This window comes from Sciurus carolinensis, chromosome X, assembly GCF_902686445.1.
Source record: "Sciurus carolinensis chromosome X, mSciCar1.2, whole genome shotgun sequence".
In the NCBI taxonomy this organism is placed as follows: domain Eukaryota; kingdom Metazoa; phylum Chordata; class Mammalia; order Rodentia; family Sciuridae; genus Sciurus; species Sciurus carolinensis.
This window is the reverse complement of record NC_062232.1, coordinates 95,200,446-95,219,459: the sequence shown is the minus strand read 5'-3', so window position 1 is coordinate 95,219,459 and position 19,014 is coordinate 95,200,446. Positions and strand designations below refer to the sequence as shown.

At 39.0% G+C, this 19,014-nt stretch overlaps 1 protein-coding gene across 1 annotated transcript in view; it reads right to left on the bottom strand.

Annotated features, from left to right (window-relative positions):
• Positions 1-16,832, bottom strand: part of Htr2c (5-hydroxytryptamine receptor 2C) — a 249,819-nt gene extending 232,987 nt beyond the window's left edge. The window contains exon 1 of the mRNA XM_047536800.1: positions 16,290-16,832. The gene's annotated coding sequence lies outside the window, so the exon portion shown is untranslated. The remainder of the gene's footprint in view (positions 1-16,289) is intronic.
• Positions 16,833-19,014: the final 2,182 nt, after the last annotated feature.

Here is a 19,014-nt window from a genome sequence, read left to right as displayed (position 1 = left end):
ATAATTAAAGTGTAAACATTTCATAAATCTAATATTCATGAAAGGATGAGTTTTAATTTAAGAAAAATCTTAACACCTGATGCTCTGCATGTATATACAAAATATGCCAATAAGTATAGGGACATGGAAGCTGGAGTAGGAAGTTAAAAAGAAAAGCTAAAGTTATGAAGAATAAAAAAAGACAACTGAGTCATTATGAACTCTCTAAATTCAACACATTTAAAGGTAAATTTTGGGGGGGTGATACTGGGGATTGAACTCAGGGGCACTGGACCACTGAGTCACATCCCCAACCCTATTTTGTATTTTATTTACAGACAGGGTCTCACTGAGTTGCTTAGTGCCTCGCTTTTGCTGAGGCTGGCCTTGAACTCTGGATCCTCCTGCCTAAGCCTCCCGAGAGGCTGGGATTACAGGTGTGCTCGCACTGCACCCAGCTGAAGATCAATTTTTATCTTGCTCTTTTTCTCACACTGGCAAATTCACAGTGCTCATATATAATCCAAATGATGAAAACTTTTTTGTTTGGGATAACTTTTCAATCACTGATCCTAACCCTGAACCATACGTTCCAGTGATTTCTCTAGTGAGAAAGATGTCAGGTTGATAAACATCTAATAAATGGCCAACTTGAAGAAACTCCCTACCATCTTTGTCATGGATAAAAACTATATGCGACCCTTTGTTTTAACTTCTCTGTTCATGGTTGGTATTCATCAAAGGTTATTTTGGAGGGTTCTATAATTTCTTTTGCAAAGCCTATCCCTCTCAACTTTCCTTTTATTAAAATTAGACTGGCATATATACAACTAGTGATTTCCATTTTTAAAAAGTTAAAGCTAATGGATTCAGAATGGAGTAAAAAAACGAGTGACAGTTTCTGAATACTCTATAAGCTTTTGCTCTGAATAGTATTTGAAAATAGATTCTTAAAATACTCAGATATCGGTGGAGTTGTTTGATATGCATTATTTTTATTAAAAATCATTGAATCTTAGTATTTACTCAATTTAAAATGACAAACTTTACTGTAAAAATCACAGGAAAAATTCAATGCAAAATATATTATTACTAAGAAGTTATATAGCAGAAGAAAACATTTTAAAAGTTAGGAAAATACATAATAGGGGGCTTTTAAATTTGACTCTAATATGCTTTGCATTTAAAATGCAGGTGCCATGCTTAGATTAGAACTTGTTAAATTATGAAAATATATGACTATTATACAGGAAACTTGATTAAGATAGAATTATTATGTTACAAAAAATAAAGGTAGAGGAATTTCACAGACTATGCAGTCAAAATATTTCCTGTTATACCTTGGTTTTTCTTTCCTAGGAAATGTGATTTTGGGGAACTTGGAGTGAATCTCCCTGGCCTTTTAAAAAAAATATTGATTCATTTCTTCCATTTTCCTGTTTGATTGCCAATTATTATTATATAAACTTTGCACACTTTTCATCCTTATTTCTACTAGAAAATGGCTTTTGACTCACTTTTAGAAATGAACTAGGATCTTTGAAAATATACATATTTTTGACATGTAGAAGTGAATGTATTGATTTGTCTTCCACTTAGTGCTTTGAAAACAGCGTCAAGGACTAAGTAAATGTTATACTAAAAGTGTGTTTTGTGTATGACTATTTGCCATATTTTTGAAACTTAAGGCTGTTAATCAGAGTACCATGAAAAAAGTATACACCACCCTTGTAGTCAGAAAACTGGATTTGAATCCTGGCTCAGCTTCTTAGCTGTTGTGTTTGGGAGTATGATTTAATCTCTGTCTCCATTTCCTATTTCTTATAGTTGTAAGAATTACATGAAGTTATGTATAGAACCTGCCAAATGCAGTCTAGGGTAGGGACTCAATATCTGTTAATTCCTTCCCCTTTTCTTCTTGTTTTTTTATTAGAAATGCCCGTGATTTCTTCCCTGAACCTCCTCTTACCTCAGAGATTCTGCTCTGTATTTACTAGATCAAACAGTGAACACAAAAAACAATTTCAGTAATACTACAATTTAAAAGTTTGGTCCTAAGGTCGAATAAACAGAAACTTTAAACCACTGATCAAAACATACTTTGAAGATGATCTTGGGCTATGTATTTTCCTTCTCAGCACTGTTTCTTCTTGTGCACACCTGAATTAAAGTGAATTATTTAAAATTCGATTGGAAGATAGGTGAATGTTCCAATTTAGTTTCAAACCAATCTGGTATGTGCAAGGCACACATTCAAATGAATAATGGAAGAAGAGTAACAGAAATAAACAGATTTCATTCTGTAAAATGCACCTTTGTCTTTTACCTTTGAGATCATCCCATTGAGCTCATTTGATTGCTTGTATTATGATTTCATTTTTCATATACTCTGTAGTTCAGTCATTGTCCTTAAAATCACTTGAAGGTCACTGGTTTCCTTATAAAAATGACATAATGGATTAAAGCTGGAATTCTGTAGCTAGTGACTCATGCTTGCACTTGTACATTTTAAGAGATGTAATTTATAGAAAGGAAGCATCTAGCCTTGAGCTGTTTCAGACTTCAGTTGCTCAAACAAATTAGGAAATAAAAGCTAACATAAATAAGTGCACACAGACTGTCAGCTGGTCAGTCATCTAATTTAAAACTCAAAAATACTTTTTTTTTTTTTATCTTTTATGTGCTTTCCCTTTCCTGTTGTGAACACACACACACACGCACACCATATATATTGTCTACCTATATGTCAGTAAGAATAAAAGTCATAATCTTGAAAGTATTTAAACACTTGTACTAACTTTCTAATTTTCAAAGCCAAGAATGCAAATGCACTTTCTGTTCATTCTGAATTTATTAAGCATGACATGATGCTCAAGGACAGTCAAAATTTTAAAAGCTTTCATTTAATATGCCACATAGCCTTCAAGAGGCAGTGGACCATGGTGGAAAAGAACCCGACTTTGGAGTGAGATTTGGGCTCTTTCTGTAGCTTTACCGATAATTGGTTGTGTGACCGGAAGTGAGTCAGAGCCTCTCTCTAAACCTCAATTTAGTTTTCTTTAAAACATAAATAATATTAAGTCACTTATGAATGCAATCAGTATATTTTAGTTATTATTGTTTTCATAACATTATCAGTACATTTATGAATTAAAGAACTTTGCTAATACTCGTAAAATAATTGAATAAAAACAAATGGCTTTTTCTGGTATTGGGAATTAACAGTCACATGGTATTCAGATAATTGATTTTATCAGGGAGTCTAACTTATAGCTTCACTATTTACCTACCTATACCAGAAATTAAGGTATAATTCAGATAACTAAGGGCTTATTAATAAAGAATTCACATGACTCCTGCATGTAGCAACTTTATTATTTCTGTTTACATTGCTCAAGTAACCTAATGCATTGCTGGACACACAGAAGGTGGTCAATTCCTGGTAGCTGATGTTTAAAAATATAGTTATGAGCAAAAGAATAGGATTGAGCACAAATGAGTCCAGACTTATGGAAATATTCTCTTTTTATTACTTTTTACAAAAGTCTTTTCCATCTGAAAATCTCTGTAAGTAAAAAGGAGATTTGGTCACTAAATGTTTACAGGTGATAGTGAAAATTGCACCTAAGAGAGTTGATTCAAATTTATGTTCCTTCTTTGGGCTCTGGAACAGGAACAGTATTTTCTTTACATTCAATGTCTTTTTGGTTTTTTTAATCTACTCCCTGAATTTTCTCTAAATTAAGTGAATCTTCTTTCAAAGTTTTTATGTAGAGCTCATAGACTAGATCTTGAGGTACTAACCAGATTCCAGACCACTGAATATAAGAACTACGCATTGTTTCCTCTTCTGGCAGGCTCTGAAGTACCCAGTCAAATGTCTTGCACAGAGCAGAACCTTAACAGACATCAAATGTAATAATTTATAAAGTTAGGGAAAACACAGAGAAAGGGTTCATTTTGAACGTTCGGAAACAAATGCAATCCTTAAATATTCCCCAAAGCTTTACATAATTAATGCTTCATCTTTGGACCTCAGTTCTCTTCTCTCCATAACCTTCTCTTCCTTGCAAAGGTTTGAAATTTAGCTAAATCAGCATAGCCTGAATTGCTCCAAATTTATTTTACCATCACAGATGACCTAACCCCAGAGATAAAATATCATATTTTCAGCTATCCAAAGAACATCTAATTTTGTACGTCTCACCATTATCTTAAATATAGCTAAATCAAAGGTCATTCTCTTACCCCCATTAACTAGTTCCTAATTTACCTTTTCTCACACTGTGAAACATGAAAGTCCCACAGCTTTTTGAAATGTTGCCCTTCTTCTGTGTCAGTCTAAATCCTACTTGTCCTCAGACTCCAGGTCAGTTTCTATCTATTCCAAAAAAGATTCCTTTAATTGTTTCTCTTTCTTCATTTGTATATGGCACACAATTTGGTACTTCATTATATAATGTCTGGATTTTTGCAGTATGTCAATATATTTTCTCTTCCCAAATAGAATACAAGCTCCTCAATGGTAGGAATCATACAATACAGGAAACGCTCATTAAATCCTGGGTTGACAGTTCTGTTACTCTAAGAAGAAATGCTATCTTCTCTGCCATGCTTTTACAATGTGAGGTATAATTAAACTTCAAACTATTTCTTCAATGGTGATGATGATGATGATGATATAAATCTATATGACTACTCAGATAGATCAAAAGCAGGCTTGAGTGCTATGGGTTAAGATCTGGCTGCAGACAGTTTTTGAATAATTTCTTTGAAATTATTTTATACCAACACAAATGGTACGGCTTTAAATTCATTAAAAATGGAGATAAGGGATCTAGATATTATTTTCAGGGAAATAATTAGAAATCAAAAGGGAACTCTGATAGGAGTCATGAACAAGCTATAAATAACCTTTCCTTTTCTCCTTTCTATAATCTGGGGTCACCCCCCTAAAGGCTCAAAGGAGTTCTGAATACAATATCAGGAAATCGAATACTCATAAAGACAGGTTCCAAGGCAGGGGCAAAAAAGATCATATGAAATGTAATTAAAGGCTGCTAGATGGATATTTTCTGAGGCCTTTATAAAATAATAGTCTATGTACCCAATTAAATCTGAGTATATTAAAAGAATAAGATAATTTCTAATCAAGATGCTCAATCATAAAGTAAGAGTTAACACTGATATTCAGTAAGATATTAATGAATTCCCATTTAAAATTCTTCATGAAAGTTGACTTCAGGATAAAATAATTCAATTTTATCAGTTTTTTAAGCAAAGAATAGGACTACTCTATACTAACTAGAGTTTTCTTCTGGGGGTGGGGATTTTTTTCCAATACTTGTATTTAATACAAACATTGCTACTTTATCCATACACACAGTGTTATTTTAAAGGAAAGATATTGGAAAATATTTTGAAGCATGGAAGTTACCACCTGTTTTCTGGACTCTGGATATCACAGTAAACAGAGGTAAGCCTAATAGTTATAAAAGTAAGGAGAAAAAAAATCATGTTGAAGCACTCTTGGAAAATTTGAAAGGGAAATCAAACAGGGCTTAACTGATTTTTAAGAAATCTTGCTCCACTAAAGTACAACTGGATAACTAGTCTTCCAGTTATTCTACAGAAAGTGATTTAGATTATTTTTAAAGGTTTTCATCAAAGTCATAGGCTTATCAATCAGTCTATTTTATTTAAGGCTCGATCATATGCAAATGAATATCTACTCCTCTGTAGAAAAATAAACATGTTTTTAAAAATCATCCTAGAATAATATTTCTGTCTCTCTCTCTTACACATCCATCTACTAAAACTTTTTTTCTTTGTTTTTTGTTTGCAGTGCTGGGGACGGAAACCAGGCCCATGTTAGGCAAGCACTCTACCACTGAGCTACAACCCAGCCCATAATTTGTTAATTGTGTATTTATATGTGAGCATCTAAAGTTCTGTGAATTAAATATTCATGATATGAAGGGAAGGGAGAAATACTGGAAATAGTATGGAATGTTGAATGAGAAAATGTGAGTTTGTTTGAATCTGGTTACAGAATTATCTGTGTGACCATGGGTAAGATATTTAGTCTTTCTTACCCTTAGTTTTCTCATTCGTTAAGTCAATGTAATAACACTGGCCCCAATTAACTGAAAATCATTCTTTGAAAGGAAAAATGAGAAAGATATATAAAAACTAAAAACTCTAAAATATCTACAAATGTAGATTTCATTATGGTATAAAAAGTAGATATATTGGTAAGGATGTTCTGTGATTTATTAAACATTTCCAGCTGTACATGACCTTTGTTAGAAAATAAGATAAATGAGAGGAAAAAAGAAGAAACGAAAATGTAAGAATAGCTGTTACACTGAAAAAAATTATGATAGAAAAGAGCAAAAATTTTAAAAACATATAAAATCAGGCACGGTGGCATATATCTATAATCCCAGTGGCTCAGGAGGCTGAGACAGAAGGATGGCAATTTCAATACCAGGTTCAGCAATTTAGCAAGGCCCTAAGTGATTTAATGAGAACCTATCTTAAAATAAAAAATAAAAAGAGCTGGATATTGTAGCTCAGTGGTTAAACACCCCTTAATAATAAAACAAATGAACAAATACAAATAAAAATATATAAAGTAGAAAATTGAGTTAATAGATGATATAAAATAGACATTAGGATGACTCACAAAAATGCATCTATATAGGAAAATCTGAGCAAAATCAAGAAACTTGGGATTCTCTACATGTTATATGTAGTTACTCTTCTTCAAGCTTCTATATTATAGGAATTGGCATAACATGAAGTTTTTAACATAATGGGTCATAAAAGACAGGCTTAGTGCCAGGTAAATGGTGCAAGCAATATTTTCCTTCAAATTTGAAATTGAAATACTGGTGTTCTTATGTGTGTGAGTGTTACTAGATAGCTAGTCGATTTTTTACCCTGTCTGTACATAAAAAATCATAACAGATTTGAATTTTAAGCATTACTTCTTGACTTTGTAGTTTTCACAATACCTTTTTTCCTTTCTCCCTCCAATAAAATGGTAATTTTCCCCTGAATTAAGCACAAGAATTTGCAGTAGTTATTTTCCAATGTCTCCCATCACCTGAAGATCTTTACTCCATAACCCACCTTATAGTCCCTTTATTTCATCTTAGTATTTGACAGCTACTTTGGCATCTCATTACTATTAACTCTATAGATGCTCTGCTTGACAGTTGGGTAACATTATTTGTGCATTGTGGTAGAAATGAGGGCTGTGTAGAGTTCAAATATGGGATGGACAGTTGTACTAAATGAGCCAGGTGTGGTGGTACCTGCCTGTCTTCCCAGCATCTAAGGAGGCTCAGGCAGGAGGATTGCAAGTTCAAGGCCAACTTCAGCAATTTAGTGAGGCCCTAAACAAATTAGCAAGACCTTGTCTCAAATAATATAAAAAGGGGCTGGGTATATAACTCTGTGATAGAGGGCCCCTGGATTCAATCCCCAGTACCAGGAAAAAGAAAAAGAAAAAAAAAAAAAGTAAACATAAGACATAGGCCTATTAAACCTCCGGGAGTCAATGACTAACCAAAATATGGTAAAACAATCTATCTGCAAACTACAAAGCACAAAATTAATTTTAACAGTTTAAGATTACAAAACCCAGCCCGGAGTGGTGGTGAATACCTATAATCCCAGCAACTCCGGAGGCTGAGGCAGGAGGATCACAAGTTCAAAGCCAGCCTCAGCAAATTAGTGAGGTCATAACCAACTCAGTGACACCCTGTCCCTAAATAAAATACAAAAATGGGCTGGCGATATGGCTCAAAAAAAAAATTATAAAAACCTAGCAGATTCATCATCTTATCCTTCAAAGCAATTAATAGTAACTTCTAATTTCTTATAAAATTATAAAAGCAAGGCAATAAAGCTCTTTTTTTTTTTTTTACACATTTGTTTGTTGAAAAGGCATTTTGGAATTATTTTAAAAAGAAAAAGTTTTGCTTCATGCTGAGCCATTAACCCATACCACGAGTATAGACATTTGAATTTACTAGTAAAAGGTCAAATAACAAAGAGATGTTCTCTTTTCTTTCTTCCCAGCCCTGAGCGGACATCAGTCGTCCACCTAATAAAATATCTGGTGTGAAAAAAAAAAAAAAGAAAAAAAAAAAACAAAGAGATTATGAAACCAAAATGTGCAGAATATAGAACCAATCCTAAACATTGATCGTATCTTCACAGACAGTATGTAGCCAATAGAATGGTCTCTCATGTATTCATGTATGGGTATATATATGTCTATGTGTGCATATACAACCATACAGATCATTTTCACTGTGAAATGGAAAATAAAACTCACTATGCTAGGGTTAAGCTTCAGCTAAACTAAGATTTGCAATTTCCTATTTTTTTTTTTTTTTTTTAATTCTGGCACTGGGGATTGAACTAGGAGTGCTTTATCACTGAGCCACATCCCCAGCTCTTTTTAAAATTGTTTTATTTTGAGATAGGGTCTCACTAAGTTGCTGAGGCTGGCTTTGAACTTGGGATCTTCCTGCCTCAGGCTCCCAAATTGCTGGGATTACAGATGTGTGCCACCACACCTGGAAAGATTTGTAATTTCTTAATTTCCCTAGAATACGTTCAGAAAGGTCACCTGAAATGATTTCAGATAATCTGTAATTCTGTTTGATGCTTTGAATGTACAAGTGTACAAAAAATTGTACTTTAGGTCTTCCTTCATCTTCACCTGTAAGCATTGGGACTTAATTCCTAAGAGTGACAATTCAATCAATCAAGATTTATTCATTGATTACCTACTATGGGAAAGGAGTTTGCCATATATGTGGGTTAGTCAGCAAAAGCTCTGTACAGGTGTTGGAGCTTCAACCAGACCTTGAAGATCAGGTATATTTTAGGGACATTTGGAAGGGTGAGCTATATACCTCAGTTATAAAAGTACTGAATATTCTTATCTCACCCCAGCATTTATAGCAATAAAGTATTTTAGAATCACAAATCATAAATCATGTCATTTAAAAATTGAGGTAATAAATAGAAGTAATCAACTAAAATAAGCTTACAGATTTTTTCCTAAGTATGTTCTTTTTATCCTGCATGAATTTTAGAGTATTGTATTCTGTACATGGGTTCAGATCAGTAAACCGAAAAACTGTCAGTAACTTTTTACAGTACCTATTTTCCAAATGAGTTATCAAATTATTTTTCTTGATTGCCCTATGGAAAGGTCATACATGGCAAGTGGGATCAGACAGTACTTCAGACCTGACGCAAGATAAGTAATTTTTAATGAACCTTTTGTCACTCCAGTCTCAGACTTTTAGGACTTCAATTTTCCTGTCTGAATTTCAAGTGGGCAACCTCATATAAATGAACAGAGATATGACTGGCTTTTGTGGTGACACAATCAGTACAAACCACACACACTTATGAGTCCAACTGACTGTAGTACCCTGTGCCCTGTCCACTCATCTTTCTATATATTACTTCCCTAATTTTGTCTTTATAGAATAACTTGCCTTGAGCTTCATTCAACTTCTTGTCCCTCCAGCATTAACAATACTATCTCATTTGCTCTATTTTTTTTTTATTGACAGCTGAAACTCCAGAGGAAATGTCGCATGTCTATCATATTGCCTTGCCAAGCATCATGTTAAGGATTAATGGACATTGTCAGTAATAATATCCTCACATTCACATGCAAATCTGTTCTGTCCAAAGACTAGCAGTTATAGTATGAAAGAAAAATTAGCCAATTCCTAAACAGAGACAAGAGAGTTTATTGCTTCACAGCAAGCCCTCTGGAATCAAAACTACACGCTTTCGGGCTTGACCTTGTTCATTTAACTTAAGCAGGTTATTCAACCTTCTTATATGCCTCCATTCCCCCATCTGCAAACTGGATAATCGTATTACTTTCTCATGGGGTATATGTGAGTAAGTACAAGCAAATCCCTTAGAAATAGGTATCTTATAGTAATTTTCAATTAAAAATGGTTATTATTATCTTTCATTCCTGTCTTATTCTTTAAATACTTGCTGACTTGGGCAAGTCTTCTTGCCTTGATTATAGGAAGATGTACTTGAAAAAAGCTGTACTTCGTGAGTTTCTATTCCTGAGCCAAAAATGGAAGATAGGTGAGTTTAAGATACACTTACAAGCTGGGCTTGGTGGTGCACGCCTGTAATCCCAGCAGCTCAGGAGGCTGAGGCGGGAGGATCATGAGTTCAAAGCCAGCCTCGGCAACTTAGCAAGGCCCTAAGCAACTCAGCAAGACCCTGTCTCTAAATAAAATATAAAAAAGGGCTGGGAATGAGGCTCAGTGGTTAAGTGCCCCTCAGTTCAATTCCTAGTACCAAAAAACAAACAAACGAAAAACACAAAAAGCCAGCCTCAGCAAAAGCAAGGTGCTAACCAACTCAGTGAGACCCTGTCTTTAAATAAAGTACAAAGTAGGGCTGGGGATGTGGCTCAGTGGTTGAGTACCCCTGAGTTCAATCCCTGGTACCCACCCTCCCAAAAAAAAAGTCCCACAAAAAGATGTGACCATGTGACACTTACTCTTTGGCATTTACTAATGACTTTAATGAAGAAATCAATTTTTATAAAAATGAAATGATAAAGAAAACCCTTATCAATTATTTCAGTGCTATTCTAATCTAGACATTAGTTGACATTGACTTTGGCTTTAGTGATGCTTGGTTTTCACATTTTATTTTCTTATTGCCATTAACACTGAAATTCAACTCCAAATGCTCATCCTCTTTGCCTCGCTCCTAATCAAGCTACTTCATCTTCTGTAGCTCATACTCACTCCTCACCTTTCTTCCCAGGCTCTGCGAACTAACTAGTACACTAGTATAGGTTGCCCCCGAGATGCCTTGAGCTCACTTTCTCCACTCTGCTTTCTCTACTGTTCACTCCTTTGATCAGAAATGTATTTCCTTTGTTGTTCACCAGAGGATATCTTGTTCTGACAGTCCTGAATAATGAAAAACATGTTTAGCAGACAAAATGGCCATTGTCGATCATGTCTACACTTTCGAACCTTTTCTGTAGGCCCAAAGAAACTTTCATATTAGGAGGTGGTTTGGGATAAAATGGGGAACAGTCTCATGAGGGCATTGAGTGGTCAATTAGTCAGAAGGAAAGCTTGCTTATTTTAATAACTAGCTTTCTGAAATGTATTAATGAGATTATCATTTGTAGAACTATAAAGTAACCATCTTATTTTCTTCTTAGCATTGGATATACATTTTAATATGTATTTAGAGTCTTAAGTTAGAGTATCAGAAAGATAGGAGTGATAGCATTAGGTCTTTTGCTTCAAATTCCTGATGGTTGTCATTTTGTAGTAAAAATGAATATGAGTGTCTTGAAGCGAATACTTAGAAATCCCTGGTGTGTATTTCCTTGCAATGACATGATGAAATTTTGACTGAATTATTACAGTTGAATTGGTTTTTCTCTTCCCTCAAAGGCCTAAAGATGGATTTTCCACATACAATTATGGGAATACTAACCAGGTCTATCAACAATTTAGGATATGACTGTAAGTTCTCTAAACTCGAGCATAAGTACACTTGGTTAAATTAAGCAGTTGGAAACATTTTACCTGATACACCTCCTTACTTCCTATTTTCTCTGTGAAGTGTGCAAGAAGATTGCTGAGAGTAGCAGATATGGGAGTGTAATTGAGAAACTGAGAAAAGAAGTGTGGAATATAAGTCTAGGAACATAGGAAAAGGAACTGACCAAGAGCAAAAAGGATGCTGAGCAGTCCAGCTGGGACTGGAGACAACAGTGTGTAGTGTCAGTTTTTCTCCACTAATATTTAGCAATCAAAGTAACAAATAGGGCACTTTAACTCCAAAGTGGGGAGTCATAAATTAGAGGCAGTAGGGCATTGAGAAGTCTGCATTCTGGGTGATGATCTGCAACAATGACACGACTGAAATAAGGGTCAGACTGAGAAAAACAGGAAGTGAAGCCAAGAGAGGGTATTGTTACTAGAAGCTTTTAGAAGGGCTCCAGAAGTCTTGATGGGCTTAAGGAGCAGGTACAAGGGAAGAGGAGGGGGAGGTAGAGATACTGAGAATCATAATCTGACAGTAATATTTCTGCACATAAAAGCTTAAAAATTGGTGCACTTAAAAGATGTGGTTGTGGGCTTGAAACTGAGAACAATGGAAAGGAAGAGGTCAAGGAATTATGAGGTTAGACCATGATTTGGCAATTTTTCCAGATACCAAAGTCTTCAGAGAAAGAGATAGGTGTCAAAAATTTCATGAAGGTGTAGACAACTGAAACAAGAAAATGATGTTGGAATGGCATATGCTTCAATAGAGAATTATTTGAATAAAAGTAACAGATACATTCCAGTGCCTCGGAAGTTAAAGAGAAAAAAAGAAAATAGTTTCAGTCAACACTCTAAGCCTTCACAAATAAGAAGGAGTAGTAAGAGTCGTGAAGTAGGGAGAGAAAGGGGTAAGAGTTAACTCCATTTGGAAGAAATGTCAGGAAGCAGGAAAACTTCAGTGGAGAAAACCAGGTTTCGGTTATGGCAAGGAGGTGGAGAAAACGTTCAGTTAAAAAGCTGAGGGTCTGTGCTTTCTAGTACACTGTTGTCCAGTGGAATGTTCTGCGGTGATGAAGATGATCTGTGTCTACCCTGCTCAATAAGTAGTCACTAGCTGAAGTGTGGTCTGTGAGAGGGAGGAACCGAATTTGTAAATTTCCTGAAATTTAAATTTACCCACATGTGGCTGTTGTTGTTTTATGGGACAATGCAGTTCTAAAGGCTTCTGAGAGTAGCCAATACTTTTATGCTTAGTTGTTAATAGGCAATAGCAACAATATGTTACTCCTCTAAGGGGTATCTGTATTTAAAGGAGACAACGACTGAAATTAAAGAAGGAAATTCTTGAATGTAGAATTTCAAGTGCCACAGAAAGCCAAAAGGATGTCAGGTTTGGGGACCAAAAGGCTTAGGCCATGTAAGCGGTCATCTATAAATCAGGTTAACTCTAATTTTCAAGACCGATAGAATCTAATACCAGCTACAAGTACAGTGCTGTGACAAGCAAATGTCATAGGAAACAACAGATGGCACAGTCTTAGCCATAGCTGAAAGGAGATATTAAGAGAAGGATGAAGTAGAGATGCTGGGTAGAGGGAGACGAAAACAGAATTGATTCCTCTCCTGGCATCTTATTTGAAATCCTGCTTTTACTACGTCATCCATGCATTAAAATGTCAGAAATGATTGCCAATGAGTCGGTGAAGGTAAGCTGTAAAATATTAAACCTCCCAGCAACTGGTTAAGGTGCAGTTTAGCACCTTGGTTGGTTTCAATGTTATTTGTCTAAAATGGTGATTGCTGGGCTATTTTGCAGCAATGCACTCAGTATATGAAGAATTCTTCTTAAAATGTTTTGATGAGTGTCAGATTACTGGTGATTTCTTTCTCAGATCCAATAGAACAGTATGTAGACAAAATAACAGGTATTCTGGAATACTGACAAATTAATAATCTAATACAAAATATTGCTTTGTGCAATAATTTAAAAATTTCTGAAGTGCTTTATACTCATCTGTTTCACAACAATCAAGTGGAGTCAATACATTATATTACTATTAATTTTTATATTACAATATCTGATTAACCCCGATTTATGGTCAAGTGTTCCTAGTTTGCTCATGGCTACCTTGGCAGTTAATGAGCCATAATTAAACCTTTCTCTTTTTTTTCATATTTTGCAGTGACATCTAGCATGCAGCTCTGCATATGATAGCTGCTAAGTTCTTTGTTTATTTGTTTTAGTGGTCCTGGGAATGGAACCCAGGGCCTTGTGCATGCTTGGCAAGTGCTCTACCACAGCTACACCCCTGGCACAGGCTTTTTAGATATTATTTTTACTGTTAAAGAAATAAATGCATTCTTCTTGGGTAGCCTTACAAGCACAAAGAAATATTTCTTCTTCTTTTGCCTTTGAGAAATGGAGGGGAAAATCCAACGCTACCAGTAAAATGGAAGATACCATCTTCCTGTTCACATGCTGATACAAAGACTATATGAAATAAGATATATATGTAATGCTCCTGAATCTATGCCTGGCACCTAAGAGATTCACAAAAATATCATTTCTCACCTTGAATTCATACTGCACCAAAACCTGTCATGTTATTTTCTGAAAAAGTCATTGCTGTCATCCATGACAACTCTAGATGGAGATAAGCCTCTCAAGAAAGCATAGGAAGGGTTATTAACCCCTTCTACTTAATGCAGATAGAACAACACTGTCAGTGTTGGCTTAAGCACCCCAAGTCCTACCTTGACATTGCAATCACAAGCCATATCCACCTTCCGAATTTCAGGACTTGCGTTGGGCTTGTTGCTGCAGATGACAGACGCTATCAGGAAAGAAATCATGCGGGTGAAACAAATATTTTCTTCCCTTCCCAAGAGGACCAGAAGAACATATTTGGGGAGTGAAAATAAAATTAAATACCAATAACCTACCTTCACAAAACAGAAAAAAATCAATTCCCCTTACCAATGGGGTGGGGAGTTGTAGATGGATGGTTTCCAAACGGTGAGGTGCCAAGGAAAGTATACACTTCCAAATGGGCAATATTCAGTGTGATTTAAATACTGCAAAAGAGATGCAATGACCATGGTAGAAATCATTTCCTGTGGGGCATGTCAGTTGGCCTTTATCATTGTCTACAAATATGTAGCCAAGTCCAGTAATACCTCCTTTCCATTGCATTTGTATTTTGATTACCAGAATGGCTGGCATATAAGTAAACTTCTTAATGAAAAATTTAAACTCTGGAACCCAGTTGTCATTTTTAAAATTATTTTATTTTATTATTATTATTATTATTATTTTTTATGCAGTGCTAAGGATCAAATCCAGTGCCTCACACATGCTAGGCAAGTGCTCTGCCACTGGGCTACAGCCCCAGTCCCTGTTGTCATTTTTCACCATTGTGTATGTGAGGTCACAAATGTCTGGGAACTGGGGAGCTCAGAGATTATTCACTGCGCAGCATCTCCCCACACCCCAATCATTTGAGCTCAATTTGATTTCACCCTAGAGTGAGCTTCCCTCGGTTAGCCTACCTAAAATGTATGTATGTGGTAGGGCCATATGCACTTAGCGGCTCAGTGATCCTAGGCTTCCTTGGATGGGGCTTGTACTGGTAAATATTAATGAAGAAGCTGACAGGTACTGGCAATGATTCTCAACCAAATTAGACATCCTCTAAATGCTGAATGTCGTCGGCCAAAATTGAGTTGGGGAGCAGTGTCGCTTAAAATGCGGGGGTCTCCAACACAATGCACAGTGTTGTCACCTCAATCACATACTACCCAACAGGAGGCAAAAGGCAAAGGGCACGGCGCAGTAAATGAACAGACACACAGACACGTTTTGCAGCGACGAACTTTATGTGGCATCAGGAACGGCAACCTGTTTTCATGTTTAGCAATTCCGAGGTACGCTGTTAAGACTGCTGTCAGGTTAAACTGAGCAAAGGAACCGGAATAAGAGGCAGCGCTGGAGACTTTTCTGCAATCCTTTTCAAAATATAAAACTGTCACCAAATGACTTAGGTAGGCTAATAAAAAGACTCGCTGGGTGCGCTTATACTCCCCTCTTAAACTTACGTGACCATCAGCAGCACTGTTCAAATTCAGCCAACAGCTGTTAGACCAAGACACAGATCCGCAGTGTGTATCTTTCAGAGTTACGGGTGTTCATTGAGACCCACCAAAAATTAGGGTCGGTTTCAATGAAAACATACCAGAGGTCCTTAGCCCCCCTCTGATCCCACTGTCCCAAGCTCCGAGACCCAACCCACTTGGCCCCGGTCCGATTTCTTAAGAATGTGGCTCATTCGTATCCCCCAACTCAGTAGCACCTTCCTCAGTCCGACCCTCGCCCAGAGACACCCGCGTTCAATCTCTCTCCTCCCCTCCCCTCACTTCTTGAGACCCCACCCCCGCCTTCCATTTCTTTCTTGGCTTCCCCCGCGCAGGGTTCTCCAGACCCTCGCCTCCGCCCAGCGCCTTCATTTGGAGTCCCAGCGGCTCCCCACCTAAGCTCCTGTCTCCTTCCAGAGACCCCAGTCTCCTTGCGATCTGCGCGTTCAGAGTCCCTCCCCACCCCCCGCCCCGGCCAGTGCGGTCCCGCAAGCTGCAACCATCCGGGACCTGTCCCCGCTCCCCACCCATCCCCCGCCTAAATCATTAGGGTCTCGGCTAGCAATGTCGCCCGGGGCTCCAACTTACCACTAGCGTCCGGGAGGAAGACAAGGCAGCGGTCGCCGCGGCGGCAGCTAGACGAGAAACGGACTCGGCTGCAATCGCCCAGCGGAGCCCGCGGCAGTCAGTGCGCTGCGCTGCGCTGCGCGCCGCAATCTCGCGCCTCAGCGGAGGGCGAGAGGGACGGAGGGAGCTCGGCGCGATGGAAAGCGCCGGCGAGTCGACCTCCTGTGGGCGACCGTGCGCCCCCCGGCTAGGTTTGGCTGGTTTTGTTCCTATTCTCTGACTCTAGCATAGTAACTGACCACCTCCAGCATCTCTGCGCTAATCGCGTCTTCTTTCTTCTTCGAAGGCCCCTAACTAACTACACTACTCTAAACGGACGAAAGCCATCACATGAGCGCCACGACGATCTCGACGACTCCGACGACAACGGTGTGCAGAAAGAAGAAAAGTTCATGTGCCATCTGCAGGTAAGGGGCAGGCAGGCCGATGGAGCAGCAATCTAGCCGCCCCAAAGGCAGAATCGGAGAGATCCGTGCGCCCGAGGAAGTGTCCTCGGCGCGCACCGGAGCGCCTACCCGGCGCTGGTGAAGCTGCACCGTGCTCTTAGGCCAAACGCGGGATGAGGGGAGGAGCCAAAGGTAGCCAATCAGAGCTCAGCGTTACGCTGCCCTGGGCTTGTTTGGACCAGTCTCTTAGTGCATCTGGAGCCTGCTGGCAGGGGGCGCGAGACCCCGTGGCGTGGGCGGGGGTGGTGATTAACTTCATTCGTAGACTAGGGGGAAACTGGGGTCAGCCAAGGCACTGGGTGGGGGTGGGGTGGGGGAAAGCTTTGTCAAGAATGTACCCCCCAAAGGCTCAAAGGAACACCCATCCCCAAACACACGAACGCGGCACACACACACACACATACACACACTCCCGCTCCTGTACATTTCAGTTCAACAAACACAATTCCCAAGTCTGGCAAGTTGCATTGAGCCTTGAAACTCCCTTCAAGGGTCTCCGACTCTTGCCCTTTTCTCCAGCAGGAGCAACTCAAGCACTCAGGGTCAAACATTTAAGGGTGGAAAGGCCGCAACCCTGTTCGAAGGCCCCGCTACCCTACTCTTGCCCCCAGCCTCAAATACAGAGAAGGCTGAAAGGAAAACCCTTGGCCTTCAAGCCCAAAGAAGGCACAGTTTGGTTCCCTTCTTGATCCCTAGACCTTGCTAAGGGCTTAAAAAGACCCTTGAGGGCAGCTCATTCGGTTTTCTGAGGGGCTGCATTATATCTTCTGCACGGAGCCTGGGCCCACAGTCAGTCTGTTCCCCAGTCGCCACAAGGGCTGTCAAAGCACGGACAAGGGCAACAAGCAAGGATGAGCCAAAAAAGTCCCCTTTTTGACAACTGCCGGGATGATCAGCTACAACCCGGCAAGCAGAGCTTTCTCCACCGGCTCTCAGGCGCCGCGGGGCAAGTGCCTGCCGTGTCCCGGCTGCAGCGCAGAGATTGATAGGGGACTCCTTGGCCAAGACGCCTCGGAGGCACCAAGACCTAGCTTGGGAATGGAGATGCTCCCACCGAGGAGAGTAGCACAGATTTTTCCTCAGAGGGAATGAGAGTGGGGGGTCTCGGATCTCAGCCAAAGGCTTCGCAGCACTGAGCCGAGGATCGCGGGTGGGAGAAGTGAAGATTGTCTCTTCCGCTGGTCGGAGGTAGCTGGACCGAAGCAGGAGACAGAGACTTAGGTTCAGTTACTTTCGACCGGACGGCAGCTCAGCGACTACATAGACCGGGCTACAAAGAGGCAGTGTAGCGGCTTGAGGGACCAAACCCGGAAGAACGCAGAAGGGAAGGGAGCAGTCAGCCGCCTCAGGGACTTTTTGCGGTAGCTTCAGAAGTTAGGAATGAAGAAAGTGGGAGAACTCATAAGAGTCGGGTCCCTTCCTTATTCTGAACGCCCCAGGGCCAATAGTTTCTCTCTGTGCCTCCGTTTCCAGATTTGGAAAAGAACTCTCGGGTCTGTTCCAAAGGGGCATTTGGGTATCCTGATTCCCTCCATCCCTGATCAATGCAGACGCTTCGCAGGGCTCTGGAATGTAATCTGACAGTCAACATACTGTCCACACCTAAGTTCTGTTTCGCAAAGCAAAAAGCCTTCGCAGTTTTCTTGAAGCATCTGTTGAATGCTACTGTATGATGCCGCACAGGTGGCGGCGACAGCGCTACCAAGTCCATTGACAGCACAATGCTCTCATTTTCAGAAATGCTTTGTTAGCGAGCAGTAATTTGTGTACATCGAAGAGAAAACGTATGTCTTATCTTTAAATAATTGAGCACTCATCTTTAAAAACTCCCCAAGAGTCCTCTTTCTCTATCCCAAGAACGTGGAATTTCATCCTGCCTTTTCCGGTGCGACTTAAATTTATTTTGTCGGAGACTGAGATATTTGCATTGCTCAAAAAATGTAAATATTAATCCTTGTGATATATTCGCTAAGGCAAAATAGACTGCCGAGCCTAGGGCGGGAGATAGCATCCACCAAAACCTGTTCCCTCTTATCAGTTCCCCGGGGAACCGGGTTGGAGAAATTGATCACAATAATATCAATTTGAGGATGAGGGTAATGATGATGACAATAATTATCATCATTGTTATTACATATCTAGCTCTTAAGGTTGTTCTATCCTTCTTCCCGGGAAAGGCAAAACTGCGAATAGGAACCAGGAGTGAAGCCCACTCTGGTTGGAAAGGTTCCCGGTGCAGC